The 22,306-nt window shown below is 42.3% G+C and overlaps 1 protein-coding gene across 13 annotated transcripts in view; it reads left to right on the top strand.

The window, feature by feature from the left end:
- LRRC4C (leucine rich repeat containing 4C) overlaps positions 1-22,306 on the top strand; it is a 1,070,267-nt gene that overhangs the window by 929,453 nt on the left and 118,508 nt on the right. For 9 of the 13 annotated variants that reach the window (XM_077322206.1, XM_077322203.1, XM_077322212.1 and 6 more), the window contains one exon: positions 21,170-21,342. The exons of the other annotated variants lie outside the window; for them this stretch is intronic. The gene's annotated coding sequence lies outside the window, so the exon portion shown is untranslated. The remainder of the gene's footprint in view (positions 1-21,169; positions 21,343-22,306) is intronic. 13 annotated transcript variants of the gene reach the window in all.

Genomic DNA, 22,306 nt, shown 5'->3' with positions numbered 1-22,306 from the left:
TACATTCCAGAGTTGGCAACCCTATGGAAGTAAGTATGAGATAATCGGGAAACATTGATAATCTACTAAATCTAACCCTATAGTTCAAGCCAAGTTCTGTTTCAAATTAATATGGACAATACAGACCTTCGCTCCACATACTGTTTCTCCATGGCCTCATTTGGGTTATCAAATTATATTGTTGAAGCACCAACATAATTTCCAACAGAAAGACATTTCCTCCTGCACCTCCCTTGGACCTAGCTATTTTATTTCCAAAGGTTCCTTGTCCCACATTCCGGGTCTCTTAGGTAGACAAAGCTACTTTCCCACCTAAAACCAAGTGAAAATAACAAATTTCTTCAAAGATTCTGGATTGCAAACATGCCAATAGTTTTTTCTCTGAGTACCGGAATGGGAATAAGTAACAATATTTGTGTTCAGCAGTTCAGCCAATCTGTTGAAGTTTTCACTGCCACAACACAGGACAAAACAGATAATGGTCCAATGAAAGGTACTATAACCTGTTTTGTAGCTCTAGTTAATACATTTCAAGACTATGCTGGCCATATGAAAGTATGTGAGGATATTGTCTGTTTGTGTTGGGGAAATGTTATTCTTTTCCTTTTTTGCAAGCCATTCTTGTGTTCTGAGAACTTAAGTCTTTGCTTGCTGTGGGAGCCATCCTTCCATTCTGTTACAGGATTCTTGTTATCTTTCTACTCTGTAACAGCTTTTCAGCCTTCACTTTACTGTTGTCCTGCATTTCATTTCTGAGAAAATAGAGCCTTTTCATAAGATGGCTCCTTTCATAAAATGGATGAAACTTGGTCCTCTTGCAGTGAGACTAATATTGGTTCATATAGAAAACAAAAGACAGAATTAGCAGATATCCTACTGCAATTCATACCTATAGTTTTAAACTGTCTGTAGTAGTGAAAAGATGTGGCTATAATGCTTGCTGTGATTCTGATTCTTTCATTCTCTTCCCGTCAGCTTTAGCAGCTGCTAGACTTTAGTATTGTAATTGCAGATAGGAGAAGACTTAGACTAACAGACCACTGAAGAAGAAACATGGGAAGTTTTCAGAAGGCAAATGAAAATACCTTTTGTCTTGCTTGTACAATTCCAAATTTAACCAATTTAAATGCCACCCTTTCTCGAAGGCTCAGAGCAGCTTACAATATTTATTGGCTGGTAGGAGGCGATTTGTAGCAAATAAGATGGGACACACTTGTTATGGTTTAAAATATGGACATAACTTTATTTCAACAAACCTCCGAAACAGAAGGTTGGCATACCATGATTAAGAGCCTAGCCTATGCAGACAGCAGGCTGACACCCAAATCCAAGGCCCCTCAGGGTCCGTTGCCAATCCCCACTGGGAAAACATGGATCCCCATGCTCTTGGACATTTATTAATCAGGGAGACAGACTCCTATGGGAGGGGCCAAAGGGCGCAACCCTCCTTGGCTGTCCTCCCTAGAGCTGTCTGGTCACCATGAGCAAGCATGCCTACCCCACCGGGTGAGCTCCCTGCTCAAACAATCATCTCCTTAAGAAGGCCCCACTCCCAGGGGAGTTCAATTGCACTCCGGCTCCCCCTAAAACAGGCTCAAATCATGTTACAAAACCCGATGTGATGAATAATATTCATAAAAATATAATAACTGGGAGGGGTCTGCTTCTGAGGCTGCAGGTGAAGACGCCAGGACCAACATGAGGCATCACTCAAAATAGCGCCTCTGCCCTGCCCCTGCTGAGTGCACTGCTGCATGCCACACTCACAGTACTGCTGCAGCTGGTCACCCGTGCCACATCCTCTCCGGCGCCCTACATCCCGCCAAACAGTGGTTCCAGTAAGGCTTTGCCATCCATTATAACAGTTTTTAAATGTTTGGCCATTGAAATTTTAAAACAAACACTAAACATTAAAACAGTTAATATTAAAAACTTAACAGCTTGTCAAATTCATTTCCATTTCTTATGCTAGTATGGTATGGGAATAGTTGTCAGTTGGTGGGGTCTAGATGCTATTTCTTTGTGTTCCTGTTTTGGTTGGTTTGTAGGGAGGCCAACTGTCGATGGTGAATCTGTAGGCCTCAACCATAGGCTTGGTGGAATAGCTTTGCTTTACAGGCCCTGCAGGACAGTTTTAGGTCCCGTAGGCCCTTGCTCTCAATGGGGAGATTATTCCACTAGGCCAGCACTAGGGAAAAGAAAGTCTTGGCTTTACTTGAGGCCAATTTAATGTTACTAGAGCTGAGGAACTTGAGCAGGATTTGTGTGCTTGATGTTAAACTTCTCTGAGGAGCATAAGGGAGGAGGCGATCCTGGAGGTACGGAGGTTCCAGATCGTTCATGACATGAAAGGTAAACACTAGCATCTTGAACATCATTTGATTTTTAATCTAGAGCTAGTTCAATTTGGTGAGCACTGGCTGAATGTGCTCTCTCCACCTGGTTCCTGCATGAACATTGGCTGCTGCATTAAATACCAGTTGAAGTTTCCATATCAAGTACAAGGGTAGCCCTGTACAGAATAAGTTGCAGTAGTCTAGTCTGGAGGTGACTGTTGCATGGATCACAGTGGCTAGGTCAGATGCTGACAGATAAGGCAGTAAGTGCCATGCCTGGCGAAGGTGATAAAAAGCCTGGTGGGTTTTATGTGTGATAAGGAGGAGTACAAGATCACCCCCAGATTCCTGATGGTTGTCAAAGCTGTTAACTAGCCCCTGCCAAATGCTGAGAGTTGTAGTGCTGTATCTGGGGTTCACTGACTAGCCAGAGGACCTCCATCATAACTGGATATAATTTTAGATGACTCTGCCTGAGCCAATCCACCATTGCTTCTAGGCAACTGGTGGATGTATTGGAGGGTATGGATTGTTGGCTGTCCATCAGCAGATATAGCTGGGTGTCATTGGCATATTAATGACATCCCAGCCCAAAAATCCAGATTAGCTGTTCAAAGGGGCACATGTAGACATTAAACAACATTGGGGAGAGAGTTGCTCCCTGTAGGATTCCACAAGTTAGGGCATATCACTGGGAGGCACTCTCTCCTCTTGCCACCCTCTCTGTGCAACTCTGCAGCCACTTCAAGATCATGCCCTGTATCCTGGTGTTGACGAGGCACTGGGTGAGTAGCCTATGGTCTATGGCAGTGGTCCGCAACCTTTCTAAGGCTGCGGACCGGTGGTGATGGAGAGGGCAATCGGCGACCACGCATGCCGTGCATGTGCGGCAGGTCCGTGCATGTGCATTTGTGCCATGCGCTACCGCAAACACGCATGCGTGAAACTGCTGCACATGCACGTTTGTGGCTGCGCATAGCGCGTTTGCGCTGGCGGCCCTGCTTACCTCCCCCCCCTCCCACAAAAAGAAACTTGCTGTGCCGCAAGCTAATTGGCCGCTTTGGCGGCCGATTTCCTTGAGGCCTGGGAAATTTCTCTGGGGGGAGAGGGAGCCGCAGCCCGGTGCCGGGGCCTTTGCAGCCTGGCACTGAGCCATGGCCCGGTGGTTGGGGACCACTGGTCTACGGTGTTGAACACTGCTGGAATACCTAATGCAATCAACAATGCCAACTCATTGATGTCCAGCTTCCTCCAGTGATTGTCTGTGAAGGTGACCAGAGCTGTCTCTACCCCATGGCCAGACCTGAAGCTGGATAGGAAACAATCAATGGCCAATGTTTTCTTCAGAAAAAAATCAGTACTTGTGCCGCAACTGCACACTCAACTACCTTGCCCAGGAATGGCAAGTGTGAAATGGAACAGTATTTGGATGAGCTGGTTACATGATGTCGCCAACCGATAGCCACATCCTCCATTTTAAAGCACTACTTGGGTAATTGCATACATTGGATTCCCCAGTGCTAGCCTGTGGCGAGCAGCCGGCAAGCCACACATCAAGGAAATGTGTGGAGCCGAAGTAATGCTATCTCCGCCTCCAGTGCCCACCCTCGCACTTGCCCCCTTCTCCCAGAGACTTTTTTTTTTTGAAGCAAACTGCCTGGAACAATGAATAGGCGTTAAATCATGCAGGCAAAGCAAAAAAAAAAAAAAAAAAATCACCCCCGCAGTTAAAACACAAAGCATACTTCCCTAACCACCCCACCCCAAAAAAAATCAGGAACAAGAATAATTTTTTAAAGCATATGGATCCTGACCTATGGTATGTTTTATTTTATTGTTTCATGTTTATATTCTTCTGAAGTGGCACAGGTGATATTGGAGTCAGTGGCCAAAGTTCACAAGACAATAGTGAGACCAATTTAAATTTAACCTGTATTATGACATACCTGTAGCACACTGCCCAACAGTTGTAAACTTGGGCTTAGAAATAACTTGTTTTTATGGTACACAGCATCATATAGGACATGTGGGCCTGAGGAATTATTAAGCAAGAGTGCCTTTAAAGTGAGACATTTCATATATTGCAACAAAAGATCATTTTGAACTAATATAAAAAACAGATATTGTGCATAATATTGGGTTATATTGCATATATTACTCAGTTTAATGTACATTAAAGGAGATTATTGCACATTAAACAAAATACCATTAGTAGCTGCATTTGGAAAGAATGGGGGGCGGGCGGAGGCATTCATACTGGTAAATTAGTATGATGTTCAAAAAATAAACTTTATCTTTTAAGTTTATATGACAACACTTGAGCAATTTTTTTGCCTGAAATCAAATTATGAGTAGTTTAGGCTTGTGGTTGCATTTTTAAAATTACCACAGTAAATAAAACTGGCTTGTTGCTCACAGTTTTGAATGCTTTCACACTGTAAATGAGTTCAACCCATGATTTCTGAATATATTAATGTCTTATTGTTTACAGTACTATATTGTTCTGTCGAAACTGTATGTGTGTGTCTACTGCCATAACAATATGGAATCTAAGCAAGTATAGCTTGGGCTATGAAGAGCCAAGGAATCTTATTTGTACATATTTCTGGTGGTCAAATGTTTGGAAGCATCGAACACTTGCTTAGTCTTTTTACCACTGTAAAATTCCAGATGGCTATACTCTGCCAAATAGTTTCAGCTATGAAGCTGCAGCTGTCCATGAATGCATAACGATATAAATGTTTTAGTGATGAAACGAGTGTTGTGAATTCATTCTTTGTCGCTCAAAACACTCTAAAACTCTGTCAGAATGATGTTTTACAATAATTTGAGTGCTCTGTTTGGAGGCTGTTTTTTGTACCTGTGTGCAACAGAATAGAATTTTCGTCATTTTATACATCATTGTTTTTATTTTGGAGAAAAAGCCTAGTATTTTACTGGTCAAGGCATTTCATTGCAAAGGAATTTGCTGCATAGTTCCTTTAAGAGGCTGCTACTTTTACTTTCATTCTCAGGTGATGAGCTTTTTAACAGCATTTGCTTTTAGCTTCCATTTTTGTTTCCTATTCCCCTTCCTGTCCCTATCTCCTCAATCAAAAAGGAGGAGAAGAAAGAGAGAATAAGACCTCAAAGCATCACTATGACCCATTATGCACGACGGCAGATATGCCGGCCTGCCGCTGTTCAGTTGTGATGGGGCAGAAAGCCCCGCCATTCCTCATGTATGCATGGGGGAGGGACTCCCCCGGCGCAAGCTGGCTGCAATAACGTAATGGCCCCTCACATGCAACGCGGGGCCAGAAGCTCTGGGAGCACTCCGCTGCTGTGGCAGCGGCAGTTGGGGGGATCAGGAGCATGGGGCCCCCACAGCATGATGGTGGGGAGCACCATGCCTCCCTCCCAACACAGTGGGGTGATGCTCCTGTCAGCTCTGTGGAGCAGGCTGGTGAGAGAGGTGTCCTTTAAGGGACACCATAGGTTGGAAGAGGAGAGGGGCCCGAAAGCCTGGTTCCTCCGATTATGCACAGGGCTAGCCTGGCCTAGCCCCTCACCTGCACCCGTGGTGGATCTCAGCCCAAAGAAGAATCCACATTTTCTTAATGCGGGTCTTCCGAGGGCCTGGGTTGGGCCAGGCCTCAGATGGTGGTGATGTAATGCATAAGCAGGGATTTTCATAGAATCATAGAATCATAGAGGTGGAAGGGGTCATACAGGCCATCTAGTCCAACCCCCTGCTCAACGCAGGATCAGCCCTAAGCATCCTAAAGCCTCCAAGAAAAGTGTGTATCCAACCTTTGCTTGAAGACTGCCAGTGAGGGGGAGTTCGCCACCTCCTTAAGCAGCCTATTCCACTGCTGAACTACTCTGACTGTGAAAAATATTTTCCTGATATCTAGCCTATATCGTTGTACTTGAAGTTTAAACCCATTACTGCGTGTCCTCTCCTCTGCCGCTAACAGAGACAGCATCCTGCCCTCCTCCAAGTGACAACCTTTCAAATACTTAAAGAGGGCTATCATGTCCCCTCTCAACCTCCTTTTCTCCAGGCTGAACATTCCCAAGGCCCTCAACCTATCTTCATAGGGCTTGGTCCCTTGGCCCCAGATCATCCTCGTTGCTCTCCTCTGTACCCTTTCAATTTTATCTACGTCCTTCTTGAAGTGAGGCCTCCAGAACTGCACACAGTACTCCAGGGATAGTCTGACCAGTGTTATATACAATGGAACTATGACATCTTGTAATTTTGATGTGATGCCCCTGTTGATATAGCCCAAAATGGCATTTGCCTTTTTTATTGCTGCATCACACTGCCTGCTCATGTTTAGTTTACAATCCACAAGTACCCCTAGGTCTCGTTCACACACAGTGTTACCTAGAAGCGTATCCCCCATCCAGTAGGTATGCTTTTCATTTTTCTGACCCAGATGCAGAACTTTACACTTATCATTAAATTGCATCTTGTTCTCATTTTTTCATTGTGCTCAGATTTCGTTGAACTCTGTCTTATCTTCTGGAGTATTTGCCAGTCCTCCCAATTTGGTGTCATCTGCAAACTTGATGAGTAGTCCCTCCACCCCCTCATCTAGATCATTAATAAATATGTTAAAAAGTGCTGGACCGAGCACCGAGCCCTGAGGTACCCCCGCTACTCACCTCCCTCCAGTCTGATGAAACACCATTGACAACAACTCTTTGAGTGTGGTTCTCTAATCAATTCCCTATTGGTCCCGAAGATGATGGACAAGGGTTGTGCAAGTTCTCCGGAAAATTCTTTGAGCACTCTCAGGTGCATTTCATCTGGCCCAGGGGATTTGAACTCAACCAAACTAAATGCAGCTAAATGCCCCTCGACAACCTCTCTGTCCATGTCAACCTGCCACCCAGACACTATCTCTTGGCTACTGCCATCTCTAGATGTGCCTAAACCCTTACCTGTGGGGAAAAACAGATGTAAAATAGGCGCTGAGCCTTTCTGCTTTCTCTGCATCCTCCATTAGAGATTGTCCATCCGCACCCAACAGTGGGCTTATTTCCTCCTTTACTTTACGTTTGCTCCTCACATAACTGAAAAAGCTTTTCTTGTTACAATGGGCTTCCCTGGCCAATCTTAGCTCACTCTCAGCTTTAGCCTTTTTGATGATTTATCTACAGTGCCTAGTAACCTGTAGGTACTCTTCTTTAGAGCTCTGTCCTTCCCTCCATTTCCCTCCATTTGCCTTTTCTTTCTTAGTTCCTCTTGAAGTTCTCTGTTCATCCAAATAGGCTTCTTAGAGCTCCTGCAGTGTTTTCTTCTTTCTGGGATAGTCATTGATTGAGCATGCAATAGCTCCTGTTTGAGTAGCGCCCACCCTTCACATGCTCCCTTCCCTTCCAGCATTCTCGTCCATGGTATGACACTCATCATGTCTCTGAGTTTATTAAAGTTTGCCCTATGAAAATCCAACATCCGCGTCTAGCTACAAGCTTCTTTGCCTCCTCATCTCAAAAGGAATTCTATGAGGACATGGTCACTTCCCCCTAGGGTCCCCACCTCCTTCACCTCATCCACCAACTCTTGCCTGTTGGTCAGTATTAAGTCCAGTATGGCTGAACCTCTTGTGGGTTCATGTATCATTTGATAAATGGAATGGTCAGCCAGGCCGGTCAGAAAGTTGCATGACTGAGGACGCTTTGCAGAGTTTGTTTCACAGCACACATGTGGGAAATTGAAGTCACCCATGATGACAAGGTCCTGCCGCTTGGATATTTTCTCAAGCTGCTCACAAAGTGCAGCATTTACATCCTCTCGTTGGTCAGGCAGTCGATAGCAGACACCAACCACCACACTTTACTAAAATCCCCTCGCTTATTTTCACCCAGATGCTTTCCACTGTAGATATACTCTCCTTCACTAGAATTTCCTGACAGGTAAGCCCTTTCCTCACATACAGTGCCACTTCTTCACCTCTTCGATCTATTCTGTTTTTTCTGTACAGTTCATATCCATCCACTATTACATTCCAGTCATGAGAATCATTCCACCAAGTTTCTGTGATGCCTACTAGATCATACCTTTCCATCAGCATGAGAAGTTCCAGCTCTTCCTTTTTATTGCCCATGCTTCGGGCATTAGTATAAAGGCATCTGAATCCTTTTACTTTTGGTTCCCTATGAACTGGCCTTCCTGGTTGGGCGGCCTCGATCGGTCTCCTTCCTTATACTCCCTATGTTGAACGTCTCCTTCCCCTCGTGGCTTCAGTTTAAAGCTCTCCTGATGAATCTCCCCAGGTTCCTGCCAAACACATTCTTCCCCAACTTCGATAAGTGCAGTCCATCAGGTACTAGTAGGCCTTCTTTCACCGAAGCCCTGTCACCACCATCACCGGCATTCCAGCCTGTGCATAATCAGTATATAAGAAGTATCCTAGTTTGACAATGTGCCTGTGATATAATCTGGCAGTTAAGAATAGTTTGTTCTTTTAAGAAGTGGAAAGGCAGATTGCAGCTGAGTTCTGCTACCTAGGAGTTTTAATGATGTTTATTCTGATCATGTGAATATCGGATGAATATCAAATTGGATTTAATAGGTAAGTGTGCATAAGGTTGCATCCTTGAACAGAGCAGCCTAATTCACACAATTGTCCCATCTAGCCCAGCAATTGTTTTACTGGAAATGGATTTCAAGATCTCAACCACAGATTGGTCCCAGACCTAACTGACAAACAGCATAAGGCAAGTTTATGGTTCCCTATCTTGCATGATGAGTTGTTTTGAATGTGTTTTAAATACTATGTTGTGATTTCTCTTCCGATCACATAATGCTATGTTATGGATCCAACAGCTGTTGAGAAGCATAGTTTACTTTTATGAGAGATATGCTGTATTTGGAACTTTGATTTCTGCTTTGAATTCATTGATCATGATTTGAGCTAGAGATTCTCAGCCTCAGTGTTTCTGATCCTAAAATGGATAAATAGAATCCAGAGTGTGTTCTAAATATTTAATGATAAATACTGCTGCAGACATGTGTGTTGCAACTCTAAAAATATAGTTCTTTCACTTTTTTGAATTATCTGCCCTTTTAGTTACAGCTTTATGCTTGTGGCAGAAGAGGAACCTGCACTGTGGTAGATGTCACTGTGCTAATCTATATTCTTATCCATGGTTCCTCTATATATTTGTGAAACAGCCTGAGGGGGTGGGAGGGTGGAACGTGTCTGGCTGTCTGAGTTGAAACAGGGCCAATCAAGGTGTAGCCAGCAACACTGGCTGTACCCTGATTGGCCCTGCCTCTACAGCTCCCTCCCTCCCTCCCTAGACACTAGCCACGTTCTTCTCAGACGCGCCAGTGACAGAAAGAGACACACAGAGCCCTGCCAGACTGAACACGAGCTCTCATTCCCTCCTATCACTCCTGCTGCGAGGGAGGCAGAGAGAGACACAGAGAGAGCTGCCCCAAGCTGCTGACCAGCCCTGCTTCTCCCCTAAGAACAAGCCCTAATTACCTGCTATGGCTCCTGCTGCCATGGAGAGAGAGACACAGAGAGAGCCACCCTTGCTGCGATGGAGGGAGAGACAGACAGACAGAGAGCTGCCCCAAATTGCACACCAGCCCTGCTTCCCTCCTGCTGCGAGGCACTCCGAAAGACACGCAGGGAGAAAGAGATACAGAGAGAGAGAGAGATCTGCATCTCCCGGTATCCCCTGAGTTCTAGTGCCCATTGCATTCCTGGTTGCAATGGGCTTTCTTGCTAGTTCATATATATTTGTATTACTTGGATTGACATATAAGCATCTAGAACACCTGTGCATCTTAAATCAGGTTCAAGGTTTTGATTTTGACCTTCATTGCCATTCGTGGTCTGGGTCCAGTATATCTGAGGGACCGTTTAACTCTCTATGCCTCTCACAGAGCTCTCTGCTCTGTGAATTCTAACAGGTTGGTGTTCACTGGCCCACATGAGGTACGCCTGGCCTGGCTTTCTTGGTCCTGGCACCTTCCTGGTGCAATGAGCTCCCAGAAGAGCTGAAAGCCCTGCTGGAGTTATTACAGTTCTGCAGGGCCTGCAAGACAGAACTCTTCAACAGGTGTTTGGTCAAAGCAAGGGAAAGGAAGATCTACATGGCCCCTCCTCCAACTGTTTTAATCTTTAAACATTTTGTTTTTCAAACATCTACCTCTACCTTGAGGCTTAGAGCCAGGAGAATTGGTGGAGCCGAACGGGGTAACGGGGGGGGGGGGTGTTACTGATTTGTTTATGGTTTTATTGTCTTGTTGTGAACCTCCGCAAGCAACCTGGCCTGAGAGCAGTGGGCAATAAATGGATGGATGGATGAGAATGTTTTATGCCGGCTTTGAGCCTTTATCCTCAGACCCGCCCAATGAAACATGTTTTCACCTCTTCCCAATGTTTTTGCCTTGGGTGAGTGGATACTTCCAAGCTGCATTTCTGGGTAGATTCAAGTCCTTGCTAGCTTTTTGTTTCCATGAGTTGGCAACCTACCCCTATCACATACTTAGAAGTTGGACTATAGTAACACCTGTACATGCAACTGTTGTCTGAAGACTCTGCATAGAGCTGCTCTCTGAAGACAGTTCTGAAGCTTCAGCTGTTTTAGAATGCAGAAGCCAGAATGCTAACTAGAGCTGGCCACAGCCTATTATGTGCCAATTATATTTTCTGCCAGGTTGCTTTAAGGCCCAGCGCAAAGTGCAGGTGATAACCTTTAAAGCTCTAAATGGCTTGGGACCAAGGTATCTACCAGGCTACTTCTGCATGCATATTCTGGCTCATTTTCTGAGGCTAGCAGATGAAGCTTTATTTTAGGAACACCCCAGTGGGAAAATTCAGTTGGCAGAGAGCTGCACAAGGGCTTTCCCAGCTGCTGCTCTTACTCTTAGAAATGTCCCCCTCCATTCCAAATGGTTTCTTCACTAAATGACTACTAACCTTAGCTGGTGTTTTTAAAAATTCTAGAAGACCTTTCACGATCAGCAACAAAAGCCTGGGAGGAATACTGTCAAATGTTCACTCATTTTTTTCCATTCCAAATTATGTTGCAGATGAGGATAAAAAGAGAGGAATTCTGCTCAGCTGCATGGAACCTTTCACTTATCGTCTAACGAGAAATCTGTTACTATCTGGAAAATCAAGTGCTAAAACTTTTGGAGAACTAGTAAATGTGTTGCAGAACCATTTTAATGTTGCTCCTAGTGAGATAATGAACTATTTCAAAATGTAATTCATAATCCATAAAGCTAGGAGTATTTGATGAACATGAATTGAGGAAGCCCTCTTAAGAACTGCAGTTTTAGTGCCATGTTCTCTCACACACACACGTATGTGTGCAGAGATGACTGTTGTCTGAATCTGCCTGAACCTTTGATTTGGCATTAACATTGGTCCTGACTATGAAATCTGAAGAGGAAAAGAAACTTAGGGAGAGTTGACACCATTGTGCTAGATTCCATGGCCTCTCAACCAGTAGACTTAAAAAAGCAAAATGTTACAATTCTGGTCACATTGACCACATCAGAAGAGTATATAGGGCTATGACACAGAGTTCTGCCACACAAAGTAATGTGAATCATCACTGCACAGTGAGGATGCAAGCAAGCACTGGAAGACAAAGTCCTGTAAGTGTAAATGAGGAGGTAGCATACACAATTTACTATTTATTTATTTATTTATTTATTTATTTATTTATTTATTTATTTATTTATTTATTTATTTATTTATTTATTTATTTATTTGTCATACTTATATACCGCCCTCCCCGGAGGCTCAGGGCGGTTTACATCATAACAAAGAACAATACATAAAACAGTCTGTAAAACATGTATAACTGATAACTAATAATTGTAACCAATCGCTGTTGATTACGTCTGGTCTCGGCCAAATGCCTGGTGGAAGAGCTCCTTTTTGCAGGCCCTGCGGAACTGTTTAAGCTCTGTCAGGGCCCTGATCTCCTCTGGGAGCTCATTCCACCAGGTGGGGGCCAGAACAGAGAATGCTCTGGTCCTGGTCGAGACCAGACGGACTTCTTTAGGGCCAGGGATCCTTAGCTGATTGGTGGCGGTAGAGCGCAGAGCTCTTTTGGGGGCATAGGCGGGGAGGCGGTCCCTAAGGTACACTGGGCAAACAAAAATTCTTAAGGTGGACTCTATTTGCATTATTATAGATGTCCTTCCGAATACATGGTGCAGTGTAACACATGAGTCAAGCCTCATTTGAGGCTTTGGGAAAAACACTTAAATTACTAGGTGAAGTTTTGGCTCCGGTGTCCTACAAAGATAACGTAAAAGTATTACCATTGGTGATGGTTTTAGAGAGTAAACCCAAGTTACTTGGGAGAAAATAGTTAGATTGAGTTAAAACTTTGAAGTGTAGTTTCAGTTTTCAATCAGGATGGAAGATTTGAGGACGATGTATTATTTATGCACCAGGAAGTTTCAAGGAAAAGTTGAGTGCTATGAGTACTGTGGCAAGAATTTATGTGAAACCAAACAGTACATTTTGTGATTTTAAGACCAGATCTGTGCCTTTTGCAATGAGACAAAAAGCTGTAATGGAATTGAAAGATTATTAAAAGCAACTCTTAATGGCCCTGTAAAAGTTTCAGAATGGATGGCTCCTTGTGCATATGTGATGAGTACAAATTTATTGTCAACATGTTCACACAGATGGAACAACAAGCTATCCATGAAATGTAAGATATTTTGCAGCATTAGTGGAAGGTCGTCTGTTTACAAAATGATGTCATGCCTGAGTAATAGATTCACAGAATCATAGAGTTGGAAGGGGTCATATAGGCCATCTAGTCCAACACCCTTCTCAGTGCTGGATCAGCTTAAAGCAGCCATGATAAGTATATGTCCAATCATTGCTTGAAGACTGCCAGTGAGGGGGGAGCTTACCACCTCCTTAGAAAGCCTGTTCCACTATTGACCAACTCTGACTTAAATTTTTTTTGTTATCTAGCCAGTACCATTCTATGTGTAGTTTAAACCCATCACTGTGGGTCTTATCCTCTGCTGCCAACAGGAACCATTACCTGCCCTCTTCCAAGTGACAATTTTTCAAATACTTAAAGAAAGCAATCATGTCCTCTTTCAGCCTCCTCTTCTATAGGCTGAACATTCCCAGGTCTTTCAACCTTTCCTCATAGGGCCCTGGATCATATTCATCATTTTCCAGTATACTCTCTCAAATGTTCTTTTCTGAAACCACTGGTCATCTATCTAGGACAGGGGTAGTCAAACTGCGGCCCTCCAGATGTCCATGGACTACAATTGCCAGGAGAATTGGTGGGAATTGTAGTCCATGGACATCTGGAAGGCCGCAGTTTGACTACCCCTGATCTAGGATATAAAGTAAATGTCCAAGGACTTGTACCCATGTTGGATAAAATCCCAGCAATTTAGAAAATTCCCAAACCAAAGAATATTTCTGAGCTGAAAGTGTACTTAGGATTGCTTTTTGTAAGTTTTTGCCTTGTCGACACTTCTCTGGCCTCTTTACACCATGTGGCATTATTGAGCCCCTCAGAAATCTAAGTAACTCCTGCCTACTTCAGATTTGCAAGTAACTGGATAAAGTCTTGGTTTTGACTTGTGATGCTTCCGCTTATGGAATGGGGGCTGTTCTGGCTCATTGGATGGAGGATGGATCTGAGAAGCCCATAGGATTTGTGTCCCATATATTGGCCCCCACTGAATGTAATTATTCACAGGTGGATTGGTAAGGATTAGCTGTTCCCAGAATGGATTCTTCTCAGAATCCAGCTGAGAAATCTTTCTCTGCTCAACTGATGCTAACCAATCGGGTTTCTTGGTACCGCCAGTCACTCAAGGCTCTCTAGCACAGTGAAGAATTAACCCTTCACAGTTGTTTAGCTTTTTTAAAAGTGCAGTCTGTCACGCCGTGTTGCTCTCATTGAAAAATACACATATCCCTGGTGCCTTAGGACATTGAGCTACTCTCTCCCTGATGTAAACTAGTCCAGAACTATCCACAGAATTACAACCTCTGTCATGTGCTGTTTATTATTAGCCTGTATAAAGGTCATTCAGGCATGACTCACACAAGGGCAACAATGCCTTACACAGTTGCCTTCTTTTATTTTCTCTGTGAGGAAGCTTGAAACACTGTTGTCTATAAAGACTATATTTGATTCCATTTCAAAGTGGAAAGCCATTTGCAGTTCCCATTCTAGTAATCAATGAGTTGTAAAATTACAGCAGTTCCATGCTGCCTAGAGCCTGTCTTGATAAACCTCATTTGGTTTGCCAGAATGCTTAACCCACTCAATAGACCACAGCACTAGCTGTTTCTTTCTATATGAAGGGAAAAGAAACACAGCCAGTTCTTAAGATGCTTTACTTTGTTTTTGTCACTTTGGCAACATTGCAGTAATAACATTGACTAAATCCTAACTTTGTCAGAAGCATCTTCATCAACAACCATTCCTTTAAGACCAGCATAATGTACTGAATTTATAAGCTATTTACAGAAGGGGGGAAACCATTGTACTCGAAAGCTTTAGAATTATACTGTTTACTTTGAAAGATTAGAGTGCTTTCTTAATAATTGGTTAATGTTGAATAAAAGAAATGTAGGGATGTGTTCTTCCTGTAATCTGTAAATACAGTTATAATGTTCACTTGGTGTTTATTGTTAGATGGCATGTTTCAAGATTAGGGATGCCAGTTTCCAGGTGGGAGCTGAGGATCCCTTGGAATTGCAGCTCATTTGTAGACTGCAGAGATCAGTTCCCTTGAAGAAAATGGCTGCTTTGGAGGGTGGACTCTGTGTCAGGTTCCATTCCACATATCTCCAGATATATTTTGACCTGGATCTGTCAACCATACCCTCTCATCCCCAACGGGCAACCCTATTCAAGATTAAGCCTGAGGTTTTGCTTTTTGCCCCTTGTTATGAGGCAAATCCCAAAAGTGTCATCAGTTTTCTCTAGGAATCTGAACGTTTTACAGTTTTCTAGAGAGGCATGTTGTCACTTTTATTTCCCCCCTCCAGGAAGTGATGTTACCCAACTGCAACCAGCTACTCCTCTATGTCCCCACCCCAGTCTCCTGCCAGTTTTCAAGTCTGACAAACCTATAGGGGTGTTACTTACCTAAAAGGTAAAGGTAAAGGTATCCCCTGTGCAAGCACCGAGTCATGTCTGACCCTTGGGGTGACGCCCTCCAGCGTTTTCATGGCAGACTCAATACGGGGTGGTTTGCCAGTGCCTTCCCCAGTCATTACCATTTACCCCCCAGCAAGCTGGGTACTCATTTTACCGACCTCGGAAGGATGGAAGGCTGAGTCAACCTTGAGCCGGCTGCTGGGATCGAACTCCCAGCCTCAATGGGCAAAGCTTTCAGACGGCTGCCTTACCACTCTGCGCCACAAGAGGCTCATGCATATGGCTAAAAATGTCTGATAACTCATTTATAGGATATCTTTTGGAGTAAATCCATGTTCTGGTTTTAGATTATATGTTGTGGGCATTAGCATGTAGACAACTAGTTTGTTCAGAGCTCTGCAATTTGCAGTGCAATCATATATAATCACATTGAAACCTGTTGAAATTGAGTTTAGGCTGAATAAATTCTGCATAGGATTGCACTATTAGGGTCCTGTTTGAGATATAGGTAGCACTTAAACATGTTCACGTGTCTATTGCATAGATTGTGTCTCAGTTCCTTGAATGGAGAGAGAACTCTGAACTTCAGTTTAGCCGGTTTAGTGATTTTAAAAAAAGGAAAAGAATGAACAATTGTATCAGATATTTGTATCTTTCATTTTTTATTGCAAACTGAGACAGCCAATGAGTTTGACACTCATTGCAGAAATTTGCAGAATGAACTTTTTTCACCTTTGCCAGGACTTCTCATGTTCCCTTAGTAATGAAAGAAGCTGTGACTCCTAGCCATGCTATAAATGTAAGATACAGAGAGGGTCCCAAGCTGCAGTGGGATCTATTTTCCCATGTATAAAGCTTGCTGGTGACTAATCACATACAATGAAAGTGGTATACTGTAGCCTCCATAAATTGTAGTTTTTGAACCCACAATTTTGTAAATCATTACAAATGAAGAGTAACATTTGGAAATTAACAGATCATTATAAGGAAACATATCAGGACAAGGACAAATAGCTGAATCCGTTGCATAAATACTTTGATTACTTTGCTTAGACTACTGAAGCATAATGACACAGAAAGATGTTCCGACATATGGAGGTACTCTTTTGATCTTAAGCATCCTGGGAATTTACAACAGTGTTGACATTTGAGTGTTATTTTGTACTAATGTTCTCAATTCTCACCCTCTGCCTGCCATTTTTTAACTTAATAGCATATAATTATTCAGTATTATTTGATTGCAGTACAGAACATTGCAGGGAAAACCTCTAGCCTTTGCTTTCTTAATGCCCTTCATGTTTCACTTGCCTTGAAAAAGCAAGCTGATTATATATTCGTAATGAAATGTTCATCTTCTTATTGTTGATCTTTTTCTTTTTTGTAAGAGCAACACATCACATGTGAATAGATCAACATGGGTAGCTCTGTTGGACTCTCTGTAGCAGCAGAAAAGAGCAAAAGCCCTGTAGCACCCTAAAGACTAACAAAATTAATGGCAGTATATGAGCTTTTGTGAATTCTTCTCACTTCAGGTATCTGAAGAAGTGAGCAGTGCCTCATGAAAGGTCATACCCTGTCACAAATTTTGTTGGTCTTTGTGCTACTGGACTCTTGCTCTTTTCTACTATTACATATTATTGTTACTCAGGGCCTAGGCAAATGGGTAAGATAAAGAGGAGAAAAGGACAATCTTTGAAGGGAAAGGGAGAGTGTAGGGCCTCTTCTGCATGATGAATAAGCTGATGAAAGCTCACTAAATACATCGTTGTTTTTCTGATCTCTACACAGAAGAGTGAATTTACTTCACAAAACTGATTTTGCTCTGCATGGTGAACTGCCTCTTTGGTGCTTTAAGTGTCTTTTAAGCGTTGTTTCTGAAAGATGCTTTTCACCAATTCATTTCTCTCCAGGCTGTCTGGTCTATTAGCCATGCAGAGAAGCTCTTTAGTTATACAGATTAGTGACTGCATTAGAGAACAAAGTGGAGTTGGCAAAACTTCAGGGCGCAGGGCTATGAATTGTTTCATGCAGAGAGCATTGCAACGTAGTTTTTCAACAGACTATATTCAATGCAGAACAACGATTGTATTATAATAAAGCGGTCTAAACTGGTTGTTTTTAAAACTGTTTTATTTGGCTCCATGCAGAATACCTCTAGGAGTGATGACATTTTTGAAAGTAAACAGCTTGCATTTTCTGTCTCTTGCACATTTTTGTCCTGAATTTCTATATAATCCTTTACTGCTATGCTTATCTTCACAACAACCCTATGAGATACATTAAACTAGGACAGGGGGGTCCCCAACGTGGTTGGAGCCATGGTGCCCACTGGCACCTTTTCTAGTGCCTGCCAAGTATTTTTAGTTAGTGGGCAGAACCAGGTAGGGCATATGCCCTGCAAGGTTTCTGGCTTATTACTGGAGATTAGATTGCCTTTGCATATGTTTTTAAATATTCCTTTGGCAAGCAGCTGCCAACAGCAGAAGTATCTGCGCTGTATGACTGAAGTCCAGCAGTGACATTTTGCGGCAGCCATTTTGTTATTGCATCCAATATGCCATATCAGAATAACAAATGTGCCTGCAAATTCAAAAATATTGGAAACCGCCCACCACCCCATCGTCCCCAGACTAGGAGGCAGAAACTTACCCAAAGGAATCTAAAGAATTTCATGGTTGAGTGGGAACTTGGATCCAGGTCTTCCCAGTCCTAGTCCAATATAAGGGAGACCAGAGACCAGACGTAATCAATTTGGCCGAGACCAGACGTAATCAATCAGCGACCAAGGGCCCCTGCTCCCCCCCCTCAGAATCCCATCAATAAGCCCTGGACCTGTTTGTATTACTATATTGTTTACTGTTATACTGTGTTGTTATTTGGTTACAATTATTAGTTATCAGTTATACATGTTCTACAGACGGTTTTATGTATTGTTTTCTGTTATAATGTAAACTGCCCTGAGCCTCCGGGGAGGGCGGTATAGAAGTATGATAAATAAATAATAAATAAATAAATAACACACTGGCTTCCTTTCACTTACTGTATATACTTGAGGATAAGCCGACCCGAATATAAGCTGAGGCACCTAATTACACAACAAAAAAACCCCTGGGAAAACCTATTGACTCAAATAAAAGCCAAGGATGGGAAATGCAGCAGCTATGAATATAAATAGATACCAATAAAATTAATTGAGGCATCAGTAGGTTAAATCTTTTTGACTTCTGTGTCCATGTTTGTTCTCTCTCTGTGTGTTGGGGGGGGGAGGAGAGTTCAACACAGCTCTCCATCCCCATCCCAAGCATACCTTTCCTCCAGGGGAACTGATTTCTGCAGTCTGAAGAGGAGCTTTCATTCTGTGGGTTCTCCAGGACCAACCTGGAATCTGGCATTCCTGACCAGTGGCGGGGATACTAGCCTTCAGCTGAGACCTGGAGATTCCACTGCTGGGGTTTCTCAAAGCCGGAAGAATATTTCAGGGGTTTCTCATTGGTAAAAAATTGAGAAAAGTCTTCATAGAGGCAGTAATTGAGAAACCCTTTGTCAGTTCCTTGTCAACCAATATTTCATGTTTGATGATGATGATGATGATGATGATGATGATGATGATGATGATGATGATGATGATGATGATGATGATGATGATGATGATTAGATTTATTTCCACCACTTCCTGGGTAGGCTCATGGCGGGTAACAATTGTCTTAAAAATCCCAATTAAAACCCCATTAAAAGACATTAAAAATCATAACATGGCAGCAGCCAATCTACTCCCACCTGCCAAGGCGATAGAGAACGGGGGAGATGATGTATACTTGATTGTAACATACAATTTTTAAAAATATCCTCTGATATTCAACTGAAGAACATACTGACTGAAAGGTGTTCAGTTCTTTAAGACAATTTTGCTATCAATTCAATATTTTTCATTGAAGGGAGAACCTGTGACAAGTTTATTAATTATTTGATATTGATTGTTGTTAGCAATTACTGCCACCCAGCATTTATGTTTCCCACCTGGAGACTGGCATCCCTGTACCTCCATGGGATCCAAAGCCAGGGCATTTCTTCAGGGGAACTGATCTCTATTGCCTGTAAATGACCTGCAATTTATTACAATACAATACAATACAATACAATACAATACAAAAACCTTTAATGGCATCCATAATAAAACAGTATACAAAACAGTTCTGTATATACAGATCTATAAAGCTGTAAGAAAAATTACAGCAGGCAAAAGAGCAGCAAATACAAAAAGATAAAACCAGTGACCTTTACTTCTTTGCCCTGTGGGTCATTACTATAGATAAAAACTTAGCTGCCCATTCAGTGGTCTCCGAACAATTATCAATAAGCAGCAATTCAAGAGCCCTACCATCTGTGACCTTAGGAAAAAGTAAAAGTGGGGAGATCAGGTCAGAACGTTGGTTGTTATACAACTCACATCGCAGAATGATATGGCAGATTGAGTCTGGTTCTGTACGCAATACCTGCAAATTCTTTCATTGCACGGAATTCTCCTATATCTGCCTTCAACCACTGCAGAAGGAAATACATTTAGTCTAGTTAACATAAACGTTCTGCAATTCAAAGGTATTATAAGGTTGCAAATGACTACAATTCCAGCAAATCCCCAGGTCCCAACCTCTCCCATCCTGTAACGTGTCTGCCACAGAGTTCCCCCCTCCCAAGCAAGCCCTTTCATCTCCAGGAACATGAAGATGAGTTATTGTTGTAGAGTGCCCCCTCCCCTCCAAAACAGCCCTTTTCCCCTGGGAAGCTGATCTCTATAGTCCAATTTCAAGGAGATTTCCAGGCCACAGCTGGAGATTGGTGGCCCCTGGATCAGGAATGTTCCTTGAGGTTTGGAGGCAGGGCCTCAAGAATCCAAGGATTGGCAGGAGCTTTTGTCATGTAGCCATCCCCCAGGAAGGCTACAGTGCAGGTGTGCATCCTAGTGCCCATTATATTCCTAGGTACAATGGGCTTTGCATATATATTTAAGAATTTGGTTTAGTGGGATAAGTTGGAGCATATTTTACAAAATCAGTTTTTACATATTTATGGTTGTATTGTTTTAATGCATACATGTCTTGTCTTTCTGACTGTTGTTAGCCACCTGAGACTTTGTAAGAAAGGAGCAGCCTATAAATCCAATTAATTTAAAAAAAAGATCATCAGTATTATTTTCTTTGGGTGGACTATCAAGATCCATTATTAGGCCCTGAAATAATTATTTCCCCTGCTCCTGATTCCTCCAAACACCAAGATCTAACCTACATATCATATAAACAAATCCTATGTCTTGATAAGTCCATGGACCTCCAGGGTGATTGCAGAACTGTGTCACATGACTTGATGATCCCATTTCTTGGTCCAGCCTATAATTTGTACTCCTCCCCATTCTTTCAACCATATTCAGGGGCACCGTACTTCTCAGATTTAGACAAGACATTATTTCTTTCATAAGAGCCTGTGATCTTTGCTCCTTCCAAATTATCTATTTACATTTCAGAGCTGACCTTATGACAATAAGCTCAACTAAAGACTTAACTACTGATTTTCCTTGAGCTAGTTTTTACAAGGGATAATTTTAATGGTTTCTGAGGATGAATGATAGTCTCCTTTGGTTTACGTAGCAGTAGTTCAGAAATAATGCATACATGATACTGAAACATATTTTATTTTCAAATTTTAAACAGATTGAGACTATGAAAGAAGACTCGCAGTTTGTAACAAGAGGGTTGGATCCAATTTTGCTAGCTCCAGGAAAGAATTCCCTTGCATATCTGTCCTGACTAAATAGCCTTACCTCTAGAACACCTGATTTATTGGCCAGGAAGCAAGAAGGGCAGAAGATGGACTAGGTATTCTGGTAGGTTCTTTTCCATCTCTCATTGTTTCTATATAATCCAATTTGCAGTTGTCTTTTAAGAAGTGTAGTGAATTGGGATGGTCCTTATGGAATTGCAAATGAATCCCTTCATAAAACTTTGGTTTTGATAATTTTCACCATAAATCTCATAGAAGTTCATGAAAACTATGGTCAGTGCCATCCCAGCGTCCTATCATATGTATGTTGCTTTAAAAGCAAGCCCCACTGAGCTCAGTGGAATTTACTCCCAAGGAAAATTGTGTAAGCTTTGTATCCTGTGATTTTATATGGTTAGTTGGAGAAAAATGATTATCACAATTCTGGAAAGCGACACATTCAAAATGGTACGTGCAAATCCAGAGAATGCAGTTGTTTTGTTGTATTTTCATCATAAAATCAGCCTAATCTGGCTACATAGGTGATTAACAATTTGAATATTAATCTCTTAATGTGATTAACAGTGCAAGGATCAATACTGACTGTCATTCACACTCTTAAAACTCTTACACATGGGTCCCACTTAGGTGAGCATTGACTGAAATCACTCACAAAGCCAGCACAAATTCAGAGGGAAGGGAACTCTGGTTTATGATTTCTTTTCATGAATATTTTGTAAGTATTTGAACAGTACTGTTTCCTTTCAAATTCGCAAATGTAACAGCTTCTGAGAGGGCCCTTAAAATCATGGAATGACATAATATAAAAAACCTTTAACCTGATGTAATTCCAACTTTCTGAGCCGCTGCTTATGGTGGCAGTTTTTTTATTGCCTGTTGCTCCTTAAAATGGTTTCTGAAATCCCAGTAGAATGCAGACAAGGGATCTATTTCTCTGGTATTCTGCCTCACCCATTTAGTATTTGTCAATATTGCAGAACAATAATGAGCAAACATTTGCAAATCACTTTTGACATCCTGAGAAAGAAATTTCTGAAACAGAGCAAGCCCCCCACCTCTGAGGAAGC

The sequence above is a fragment of the Paroedura picta genome, chromosome 2 (genome assembly GCF_049243985.1).
Source record: "Paroedura picta isolate Pp20150507F chromosome 2, Ppicta_v3.0, whole genome shotgun sequence".
In the NCBI taxonomy this organism is placed as follows: Eukaryota; Metazoa; Chordata; class Lepidosauria; order Squamata; family Gekkonidae; genus Paroedura; species Paroedura picta.
The sequence above is the reverse complement of the archived record's forward strand: the minus strand, read 5'-3'. Positions and strand labels throughout refer to the sequence as shown.